This window comes from Mus pahari, chromosome 5 (assembly GCF_900095145.1).
Source record: "Mus pahari chromosome 5, PAHARI_EIJ_v1.1, whole genome shotgun sequence".
Lineage (NCBI taxonomy): Eukaryota > Metazoa > Chordata > Mammalia > Rodentia > Muridae > Mus > Mus pahari.
Window position 1 is genome coordinate 82,572,916 of NC_034594.1, and position 12,305 is coordinate 82,585,220.

General features: G+C 44.2%; 1 protein-coding gene and 1 long non-coding RNA gene across 4 annotated transcripts in view; one reads left to right on the forward strand and one right to left on the reverse strand.

Moving 5' to 3' along the window:
• The window catches only part of LOC110321593, a 31,508-nt gene extending 21,356 nt beyond the window's left edge, over nucleotides 1-10,152 (forward strand). The window contains exons 3-5 of the long non-coding RNA XR_002380535.1: nucleotides 2,742-2,806; nucleotides 4,926-5,069; nucleotides 9,886-10,152. This is a non-coding gene — a long non-coding RNA (uncharacterized LOC110321593). The remainder of the gene's footprint in view (nucleotides 1-2,741; nucleotides 2,807-4,925; nucleotides 5,070-9,885) is intronic.
• The window catches only part of Bcl2 (BCL2 apoptosis regulator), a 168,191-nt gene that overhangs the window by 21,575 nt on the left and 134,311 nt on the right, over nucleotides 1-12,305 (reverse strand). The window lies entirely within an intron of this gene.

The window sequence follows — 12,305 nt, forward strand, 5'->3', positions numbered from 1 at the left end:
CACACACACACACATCACACACACACACATGCACACACACACACACACGCACACACACATCACACACACACACACGCACACACACACACACATTACACACACGCACACGCACACACACACACACACACACACCTTTGCTTGGGCACTACAACAATTCCACGAGCTGTCATCTACATATACATCCTGTTGATGTTCACATAGACAAAAACATGAGTGTCTAAAGAAACCCAAGAATCTCTTCCCAGGTCTAGGTTTGAGGGCCATAGCTTGTTCTGCCTAGAAGTTACAGCCTAGTGAATCCCATAGCTACTAAGAGGACTCAGCACTCAGAGTCTGACCTCCCAGACAAGCACAGGTCCAGGAAGAAATGCTCGCCAAAAGCAGCCTACAGTGCACATAGTCCTCGCCTTCCATTTTCTGCCCTCCCTTCTCCATTTTGTGTCTGCTGAGCGGGCGTGCAGTGAGTAAGAGCCAGAATATGAACACAAATCTGGAGCCACCCTCCTTCATGTCTTGGCACTAAACAAGAAAGCCTCCGCACAAATAAACAATTAAGTTAATTGTGGGTTTGACAAATATTTTTCCCCTGAGGAATTAAGTACCATTTGGGGTTAGGTTTCCAGGCTGAGCACCAGAAGGCAAGAAAATGACGGAATATGGTCAGTTCTCAGGACTCTAAGCCCTAAAGAAGTGACATAGCAGCCATTGTCAAAACCAGGGCCAAATCTGTCACAGTACCTTAATCTAAGGGAAGTCACCCTATTCAGATTCTGCCTAGCCCGAGCCCAGGGGCATGCTCCTGGGAGGCCTACACATGGTATCCTTACAGAACTTGTCAGTAGGATTTCTCTGAACTGCAAACAATGGTCTACTTCATGCAAGCCCTTTGCACACAGAACTACACCATAGGATATTGAACAGGGTCCCCTGGAGGCACACCCATGCCTTCCTTCTCTTGATATGATTTTCAGTGAAAATCAGCATTGGCTGTTTTCAGCTTCAACCTTAAACTCCAGCTGGCTTTATCTCGTCTCACTAACTCGAATTGTACCTTCGTATGTGGAGAGAGGCCACACCTGTGTTTGTGTCATATGCTATCCAAATACCACGAAGGGAACACGGTGTGGTCCCCATTAGAAGAACAAAAACGCAGGGTGGGAGGAAGGCTTTGCTTCTAAACTTGGGCCCTGCAGCCCTCCTGAAACCCTGACCCAGGCCTAGGCACACTCCTACTACCTGCTGAGGTGAAGTCTAGACCAGGCACACACTGTTTGTTGACAGAGAAACAAATACTCACAGCCTGTCCGGTTTCAGAACAACTAGGGAGTTTCCAGTCTGGACATGAGAGAACTTTTACGCTGTACCCAAACATTCTTTTTTTTTTTTTCTCTCTTTTCTTCTCTTTAGCCAAAATTAGAACAAAAGCAAACATTTACAGGGCTTCTTGCAGCAGGAAAAAGAAACTCAAAAGTCAAAACATTTTTTTATGAAAAACTTTGTCTACATTTGAAAAAGCTCTACACTCCATGGCCTAGAACCTTGGAAAGCTCCAACTGGGTAGGAAACAGGCTGCCCACCCCCCACCCCCCACCCCCAGGGGCCTGGAGGCCACACTTGTCCTGGGTCAGTCTCCAGGTAGGAGTTTCCCAGGCTGAAGGGTAGACTATAAGGATGTTGGAGCAGTGTGGAGATAGTGGGGGGGAGGGGGGAGTGTCCATAAAGCAGGTATTTTTCTTCACTAACCTGATGCCTGGAGTACAGTTAATAAGAAACTGCCCGGAACAACCCCATAGTGAAAGCAGTTCGTCCCGTCTCTGATGCCAACTCAGAAAGAACCTGATACAGTTTACCTGGCCCTACCTAACCCAAGCAGTGACCATGCTAATTAGCAGACTGTCTCGGTGTACAGGCCAGAGACTGGCTGTCACATGTTCTCCTACATTCCAAACATCAGCCTATAAGGAGACCACAGGCAGCCAGCCAGGCTGCGAGCAGTACAAGGTGCCTTCTCCCGAGGTCCTTTCTCCACTGGCACTGCCCACGCAGGGCAGGCCTTGCTTACTTACCAGTGAGTCCACTAGACCCAGCCAGTCTCCCAGATCCCCACTGGGATCCCAGACCTGTATCCATCCTCAGTATGGCCCCTTCTAACCTAGTGGCAGTGAGGAAGCCTTTCTGTTAAAACAATCTTATTATTGACCTGGAGAGCATCAACAAAGCCATCTGTTACTGGAACTGATCATATATAATAACACATAAAATGTCAATAGAAATTCATAGTTCTTGTCTGTCTGCACACTTAAGTCAAGGTAGGCTGTTAATTCATGTGAGATTCACCAGCATATAAAAGATACTTTTAAACAACTTAATTATTAAAAATCATGAGAGTATAGATTGGTGTCCAGGCTATGTTTTTTAAAACAATAAGACAATAAGATAAAGACAACAAAAACAAAAAAGCAAAAAATTCTTTCCCTGTTTTTTTTTTTCTCCTAAAAAGTACAATTCAAGCTATCTTTTCCTCAGCCGCACCCCATCTCCAGCCAGCATCCCAAAGACAGCCAGAAATGTGTCGATGTAAATAGGGTCCACCAGAAGGAGGGTTGGGCATACGGCTTGTGACCTAAATCACAAAAACACAACTGAAAGAGAGCTATTCTTAAAGACTCGTGTACCATAAAAGGGGAATTTCCAGAACTTCTGATATTAGCAATTCAGCCTTCCATTCCCTTCCTCTCTAGTTTCAAGATGAGACCATGACAGAGACTGACTTGTCAGAAAACAACATCCAACCACGAATCTCCAGGTACCAGCATCCAAGTGTGCAGAAGCACACAGATTCCCTCCACTTGCAGGAATTTCCACTCTGATTTGTCTCAAGGAGATGGGGTTTTGGGGTAGAGGGAGAAAGGAAGGAAGGAAGGGAGGGAGGGAGGGAGGGAGGGAGAGAGAGAGAGAGAGAGAGAGAGAGAGAGAGAGAGAGATGCTTTGCCCTCATTATCTCTTTTATGCATCCATAGTCTTTGGTGCTGTGTTTTTTATTTTAATGCAAACACAACTGCACATTTGATGGCTTTTCACGTTAACAAATGCACTTCAGAACAATGTGCAATGCCTAATTTCCACAGAATGTTCCAGGGAGAAAGGAATCAGTTCATTCCTATGGCCAACTGAACATTTATTGGACATTCACTTTTTTACAGGCCTGGGATGTTAGGTACTACAGGGAACTGTACTTACAAAATAGGAGTAAATTCCAGCTGAATAAGGAAATGACCTAAATGGAAACACCCACAAGACTACATGAACACACACTTAGCTACTATTTGATGTGCGGGGCTGAATCTGCCCACCTTTCAAAAGACTTCCCAAACAATGGGCACTGTCTGCCCATTAAAAACATAGCATCCAGTGTTTGTTGGCCAACTCTTTGCTTCCAAATCCTTTTAAATGGGGTTGTTTGCTTTCTGTCCACTTTTTCTGTTTTCCAAACTGAACTCACTTTGTCTTAAAATATTTTTTATTTAAGTATGATGTTCCTTGAGAAAATGAAAACAACCTATGTTATATTTTGGCAAACACTGATAGCCAAGTACAACCTAGGAACAGCTCTCTTACCAAGATGTGGAACATTTCAACACTATCAAAAAAGAAAGAAAGAAGCAAAGAAAGTAAGGAAGCAGGGAGGGAAGGGGAGAGAGAGAGAGAGAGAGAGAGAGAGAGAGAGAGAGAGAGAGAGAGAGAGAGAGAGAAGGCAAATCTCTTAAAGCCATTGTGTCCTAAAATTATTTGCATCTAAGTACTTATGAGTGGAGATTCTCAGTGTGTTTAGGGGTGGGGGTGGAAAAGGTAGGAGGTAGCTCTCATTAATCATCTAAACAAACAGCATATAAGAAAAGGCAGTGAGGACGTGTGCAAACAAGCCCCGCCGGCACTTACCCAACCACCTAACTGAGATGGAGGCTTTCTTTCCTGGGTTGAGCATCGGGGTTTACATGCTTAGAAAGAGGGAAGTTGAGGCTGAGTAGTCAGATGGGCCCTGCTCTCCCAGGAGGGAGGGCTGTCCGCCTAGGAAGGCCCAACCACAGCCCTGAGAGCTCTCCCAAAAGTCTGTTGCAACACTGAAATCATAGCTCACGTGACCAGGCACATAAGAAGTTTTCTTAGCATTTCCTGTTTCCCAGATTTCAGAGAATCCCTTCAGGAAACAGCTGGTCCTGGGTAGCTACTGGGATGAGGAGAAAATGGACAGATCACACCCCTGTACCTGCAACTGTCCCCTTTGGGAGGATGCCACTGTCCTTGTGGTCTTTCGCCAGGGCAGGGTAGGGTTGGGAGGAAACTTTGGTCATATGTACAGCCTTGGGGTACAGTGAGGGTATTCTGGGTCTAGTAGACACACACTTGAGTTTAGTCAGCACTAAACTCCTTCCAGAGGGAGAGCCAGGTACCTTTAGACTCCTTGTCATTGGCTCCTTCTCAAAGACTGAGATGATTCATAGACATCTGAATTGTGTGTTTTTGCAGCAAAGCCCAAATGGAATATGTCACCAAATACCATGCAGGCAGTAGTTTTGTTAAGAAGTCACTTTTCCAAAATGGTACCCAGGGTGATCCTTTCACCCAGCAACCAAAACAATGTGGTTGAAAAGTTTACAACTTTCAACCTTTGCAAAGGTCACCTCCCTGCCTCCCATCCTCCCCAGTTCAGAACATAACAGTTATTTTCAGTCACATAGATTGTTCTCTGTTCATTTGCATTGGGTGAAATCCCTCTCATGGGCTACTTGTGTGAGCACTGCCTCTGGCTTGCTGGGGGTTCTCTTGTAGTCTACATATGTGTCTATATTTTCTGTCACATTTTTAGGTGTCCAACAGATGGAATGCAGTTGCTGCCTTGACGGTTCTGGTTTCTTTTTGTTTAGGTGGGGACTTTTCCGTCTTTCCTGGGATCTTGCTGGTCTTGAATTCTACATTCTTCTACTTCGGACTGGTGAGTGTAGGGATTACAGTCATACAGAGCCACACCCACTGGTCCTAAAATAGTTTTCTTTTCTCTTTGTTTTAAGGTAAGACTTCTTAGGCTTTAGCAAAGCCCTGCTCCTAGATGCTCCGAGAGCTCACTCTCGGCCCCTCCAGCAACCTCATCTCATGCTCAACTGACACACTGGTCATGTTTTAGGTACGGAAGACTTACTGGAATGCTATCATAGGTTTTCATTGAAGGTTCTAGTGCCAATCACAAAGGTCTGGCTAAATAACTAGTTTGTCCCTAACACCCACAGTCACTGAGGAAGAGGAGGTGATCTTGCAGATGGAGCCCACACATTGAATGCTGTTGCTCAGCACAGAGGCCCTTTATCCCTACATGAAATGTCGTGGACACAACTGGCATGGGGGACTCCATGTATCAGCCAATAACGCTGGATTTCAGAACCATGTTTCTCTATGGGTAACTGGAAAGTGACTCACGCTGTTTCATTGGCTGCTACATGTGACCCACAGTACCAGTGGAGTATAGATCTGTAAACCAGAGCAATTCTTAGAACACAGATTCCCCTTCCACAGGCTACACAGATCCCCCTTCCCTCAGGCTGTTTATTTCCCTTCGCTTAACAGGAGGGAGCAATGACAGAGAGGAGCTGCCTGGGGGCAGCCAGCTCTACACTCAGATCTCAGGAAGTTTCCAGAAGAGGAAGCAAAGGACATCACCCAAATGTCAGGAAATAAGAAAAACATTTAGTTTTAGTAGCCATTGGACACACTGAGAAAAATGCCTCCAAATCTAACAGGATATGGATCCATGAACATAAAAATTAAGTGCTGTCTATTTCTGTATATACAAATGTAGCTCTAATGGGGGTAGGGTTGGTAGACAACCACATAGGTAACACCAACCTACCAATGAATACTCTTCCACTCCTGGGATCCATAGTAACTTATGGTAGTTTAGGTATATTCCAGTAATTATATCTCCCAACTCGTTCTTATTCGTTGTTTACTATAGATGATATCAGGCCCAAGTTTGGGGACAAGCTGTTGTAGGAAGACATGTGAAGACACAGCTGCCAAGCACTCTAGAGAGTGTTTCCTACCTCGTTCTCACTTCCCGTTTTCTATTGAAGCAGATCCTACCTCATTTGCCTGCTATGTGAGGACCATCACTATCTGTCCCCTCTCTCCTTGTCTTCTAACACTACTAAGTTAATTCTGTAGTCTGTGTCCAGGGAAGAACAGAATAACATCTTCACCTTTGTCGTTAATGAGGACACGGGAAGGGACTTCAGCATCACCCCAGTGCGTTCACTAATCTCTCTTTCTTCACCTTCTTGGGGCCTCACAACCTAACTCTTGCTCCATCTCCCCAGTGTGGGCAGCCTACTCCACCTGAGAAACACTGATGAGGCTGTCCTTACCTACCGTTTGCACTATCCCAAACATCTAACTTCTTCCATCAACCCCCATTGCTTTATCACATCTGATCTCCAGTTTTGTTGCTACATAATGAGTCATGTTTGATTGTAAAGGAATTTTGTTGTTGTTTGGTAGCATAGTGATTCTATTCTTTACTCCTCTGCAGACTCACAGTAATGGCCAAATCAGATTAGGATAAATCTTCAAGCTTCAGATTCAGGTGAATAATACTTGATTTTTGCCAGAAGGGTATAATATGCAAGGTCTTAGTGAGGTTTTAGCCCTCTGTTAAGTCTGGTTGCCTGCCATCCAATAGTTAAACTCTACTTTTTAATCCCAGCAGAAGCTAAGTGTATTCAGCCAAATAACAGACTCAGCCAATAAGAGTCCTTTAGGTATCACTGCATGCAAACATTTCATAATTATCCATCAAGCTTTATCCTGACCCAACAAAATAGGTACTGTAATTATTTCCATTCTGCACAGCAGGAAACTGAGGTCCAGTGAGTAATTTATCAGAAGTCATAAAGAAGACAGTGGCCAGCTATCATCAGATGTAGGAACTCTGGCCCAGCATGTACTCGTTGCAGCCTTGCTACATTAAGGTTTACAGGGTGTGTTTTATGCTTTTGTTTATGACAGCAAACAAGACCCTGCTTTCTACACAAAGACCTTGTCAAAGTTACAAATACAAAGGCCATCGTCTCTCAAACTCAAGTCCAGTAATAAGGAAACCAAGGGTGAGACAGATTTCCAGGGCATCCTCACAAAGTATACCATCACGAGAGCCAAATGAATGGAAGTTTCTTTTAAATGTATGAGGTTTTAAAAAATCTGATTATCTACCCTGGAAATCCAGAGTCAATGCTACTTATCCATTCTCATCAGAAGAACCAGATTCCACGATCTGGGCCAATCATTAGAAAGCTTCTTTTCAGGCAAATGATACACAGCTAAGACAATCTTTCCATATCCTTAATTGCTCAATGTAAAGAAACTGACTGCAGTTAGAGCTGTTACTATACTTTAAAAACTATCACATTCAGCCACATATATAGAACTCCAGATTATGAACCAGGAAAACAAAAAATAAAGCAAAACCCTCATCCTGGTGGTCAAACCATGGCAGGAAATGATGCCACCAGCAATCATTCATATATTAGCAGTTTCTTAAGCTAACCATAAGGCTTTTAGGGGAAAAGACTGGGAGGCAGCGGTTGGAAACGAAGCTCCATTATTAATGCAGTCAAGCTATTCAGCTGGATTCAATAAAATAAAAAGCTCTGCCCAGACTAGTGTCTGTGGTAGAAGATGCTAAGAGCTGTTTTTGAAAAATCTGACTTTATTGAATCCAGGCTGTATATGTAGCATTCCTTCCTCTTGGTGGCTGAAAAGTCACCCTGTACATTTGAAGACCTTTGCAGAGAAATGGACTTTAACTGTGTCAAAACAGAATTGTTGGATAAAGGGGAGAAACTTCATAATGTTCAAGGTAATCGACACCTTGGCAGACCATTGGCTAGATTGCCAAGAGATGCTGCAGGACCTGCTTCCAGTAATTTGGTTCCAGGTAGAAACCATCATCAGGAACTATGGGGGGAAACCCGAGGACACAAAGATGGGTAACCCATAACTCTTCTGTAGGGGAGATTCCAACCCTGAGACAGGGACAACATTGGTAGTGTATTTGGTTCAGATGAACACCATGTGGTATAACTCTGTGGGTTTCTGTATTTCTCCGTGGGCTTGAATCGCTCCCCCTTCATGTCTTTGGCTCTGAGTTCATCGCCAGGTTGCTTTGTCTCCCAGGCCCCTCACAGAAGACCTTCCTGCCTTCCAGTCACAGGACCTTCTGTTTTCATCTTTTCAACAATACCCTCACCAGTACCCGTCCCTATCCCTATTGGCCTGATCCACATTCAGTGTATATGTCAGGGAGGTGGCGAGATCCTAGATCTCTCCTGTGCTGCACATGAGAAAGACCCAGGGGAGAATTCATTCCCTTGGATCAAGACAAAGGGTGTGGGGGATGGAGGATGTCCCAAGTGAATGTGTACTGCTTAACATAAACATAGCCATGCCAAGGACTCTAATGCCTCAGATCCAAGGGAATGACAAAGCCTTTCCCTGGTCCATGTGCAGATTGTTGGCAACACATGAAGAAAATATCCAGCTCACCTTCTTCCTTCCAGATGTTTACAGGCTAAAATTGCCATTCTACAGAGAATAGCTAACCTGTCTCCTTGTTCAGTTGTATATGTAACCTCATCTCCTTGATGGAGATATTTAAAATAAAGTCACCTGTTTTCTAAGCTGTTGCTGCATGCCTCCATCAGGGCACAGATCCCACTGGATCCAGCCTTTCTGTGTGTGTGTCTGTCCTTTCTTTACATTCTTGTCACCCACTCAGGGTCAGGTCCTGCATGTTTAGGTTAAGAGCCCAGACACTTATGTTCACCTGTTCAAAAAGTATTTACTGAATGACAATGGCCCAGATATGGAGAAAATGACAAGAAGGATTAATCAAGAGTCTGTCCTCAAAGACCTTATTATCTAGAGGAGGAAGATTATAAAATATTTTAGCTCAAGGGAACATCCAAATGACAAACATGCTACATGGCAATGTTGAGAACAGACGCTACTAGACATGTGCTAGTTCAAAACAGTCCAGCATGACATTGAAACTGGTGCTTGAGATGGGCAGAGGTCTTGTACTATATCACTTTAAAGCTGTGCTCTATACCCTAGAGCAAGGCCATCAACTCCTTGTAAAGCATACAAGGACACACACACAATTGTCGTCTTAGACACACAATTGTCTTAGACACACAATTGTCTTAGACACACAATTGTCTTAGACACACAATTGTCTTAGACACACAATTGTCTTAGACACACAATTGGTGAGAGTGAGGCTACAGACCCTGGGACACAGAACCTGGCTCTCAGCATCAGGAGCTGCTTGCTAGCTGTTTTCCTGGGCAGAGAGCCATGAACACTGAAAGTCCTCGTGACTTTATACATGTTCAGGGTCCCAGATGAAGATTGTTATCCAGGAAAAGAGGGACATCAGGAGGAGAAAGAGCCCACTGAAGTTGAGGAAAGGATTTCATGTGGAAGGGAGGAAATTGATAACCTTTAAAAGCAAAGAGGGCCTGCATTTGGGGATGTAGTGTGGATGTTATTCCAGCTGGGGTGAGTGGCCAGGATCTCGGAGAGGGTGGGATAGTAATTCATGTCCTGATAATCAGGAAACACTGGCACATGAAGGTGTTTAAATAAGACTCACTAGTGAAAGTGATTGAGTGGGCATCCTGCAGTTCACTGCAGCAAGGTGGGGCTACATAATCGCCTTTAGGCCATGGAAGATATATTCATATTAGTAGTATGCATCACCTATGCCAGTGCTATCTTTTATGAGTTTATTGCTTTCTTCTCTCCGACCTTCTTTTCTTCTGTTCCCCCCGCTAGGGAACGTCTACCAAATGCTACACAGGGTTGAGACAAATACTGTTCAGCTCAGTGTTGCTACTACACAGAAGGATAAGACAGAATCCTTGTCTTCTCACACTTGAGCTGGGGGCACCCACAGCTACAGGTCTGAAGATGCCAACATGATGAGCTGTTACCACAATGGAATGTAGAGACTGTGTATGAGGGGAATGTGATGGAGGTAGCATCTGTTTTGAGAGCTTCCCCGGTATACACTGCCACAATAAATATGTCACATTGGAAGGTGTTCAGCTGGTTCTCATGGACATTGACTCTCTCCCTTTCATTCTCCCTCTGTTCATTACTGCCTAATTCATTTACATCTCTCTCTCTCTCTCTCTCTCTCTCTCTCTCTCTCTCTCTCTCTCTCTCTCTCTCTCTCCTCTTTGTTATCCATCCACCTACTTACCTGCCTACTTATCTGTGGGGGATGTGGAGATCCTGGAGAAGGAAGAAGTGGTACAGAGTAAGGTGCCACAAAACTGTGACTTCTTGAAGATTCCTAATCTACTGTATACAGTGTATGATCTGACATGGCTCCTGAGACATAAACAAATGATCCAAGGACAGGGTGGCTGTTTCTTCTGTCTTCATAGAAATCTCCCTGGGGAATTGTGGCCAGGTTCATAGACAGACTCATGGACAGACTCACGGACAGGCTCATGGAAAGGAGAGTCAGATTTGGTGAAACAACACAGGCAGCACCCCAGTTTGTCCTTGAACACACAAACATACCCTAATTGGCTAAAGAGCTATTTATTGCTTAAGTAATAAGCAATAAAGTTAGATCTGCACTCCAATGCTTGTCTCTGGAGTCTGAATCCCAGGCATCTCTGTGGGCTCCATCACCACTTTCCTCCCACTTCCTGGGCTCTGTTTCCACACCTATCTATCTTAAATGCTTAATCTTCCCTTCGCAGGTTAAGTCTCACTCCCAAAAACCATCTATAAAGGTACAAGCCAATGGGGTATCAGAGTTCCTTCTCTGGAGCCTTTGGCAACAGTATTGCTCTCACCTGGATGGGATGGCTGGGTGGCTCTGCTAAAGAGTAGCAGGGACTATCCAAAACTTTTCAAGGGCTTCCATGTGTCCTTGTCCCCCACTGCATTGCCAAGAACAGTTAAGTTCTCTTGAGCCAAGGACAGTTGACTCTCTTTTAATACTGGGTCTGATTCCCCACTCCACAAGCTGGCATGGCATGGTTACAGATCACTGCCGCCACTGGCTGCAATTCTATTGGAGATGCTAACTCTGTCCAGGGGCTTACATCAGGCTTATACTAACCCACACCTGACATCAAGAGTCCCAAATCTGTAAGACACTTTGTTATGCAGCTTGCATTTTCTAATGCACTATAGCTTCTGGCCTGTTTCCAATGGGAGGAAAATTAAGCCTGCTCAATTTATTGGTAAAGCTTGCCTCTGCAGTGTGCATTTCTAAAGCTTCTCTTTTCTTTAGTTAAGTCTCAAGTCTTCCTGGAATGCCAGAGCTTTGAGGTGGTCTACATGTTGAGAAAGATGAGAGATAATCTGAAGGTACACACTACTGACCAGTGGTGACTGCACACTCCTTCCTGGAATCAAAGCCAAATGGGTCAGTACCACTGAACAGCTGAGCAACAGCTCCCTAAGCCCTGCATATTTAGCACTCAGTGTATTAGTCTTTATTCTGAAGAATTAAGTATCTTCAATCAAAGTTGCTGATTATTCTAACAACATTGGATACACAGGTCTGTCTCCAGTCCCTGACTCTTCATCTAACAGGGACACTCCTCAGGTCTACAGGCAGGTAGACAATGACTACTAACAGTCATTCTCTAATTGACTCATCCCATGAGAGCTTCTAATTGTTTTGTCAGAAGCCACTTGGTCTTGTTTCCTAAATTGAATGAAAATAAAAGTCTATTCCATTTCCATTTTCCTTAAGGTATAGACAACAACGATCACCACAAACGTAGTATTAGAGCTGATTTTTTTTTCAAAGACAGGGTTTCTCTGTATAATCCTGTCTGTCCTGGAACTCACTCCATAGTCCAGGCTGGCTTTCAACTCAGAGATCGGCCAGCCTCTGTCTCCTGAGTGCTGGAGTTAAGGTCTGTTCCACCACTGCCTAGTTGTCTCCGAAGTTTTTATTTGGGGAGAAGAACTGAGTTGTTCCATGTCTGTTCTGCTGTATTTTCATTATTTACTTTGTAATAAAACAACTAACTTAATATGCTCACCACGTCCATTAGGACTGTAGTCAGTGGCCACTGCATGAGAGCAAGCCTGGTACTGAAGCTTAGCCATCAATCTCGGGTTAGCCACTTATCACTGTTGTAGTGAACAGTTTGCTTGATATTTTTGGGCCTCAATTTCTTCATCTATGAAATAGGATAGTGATATACTACATCACACTA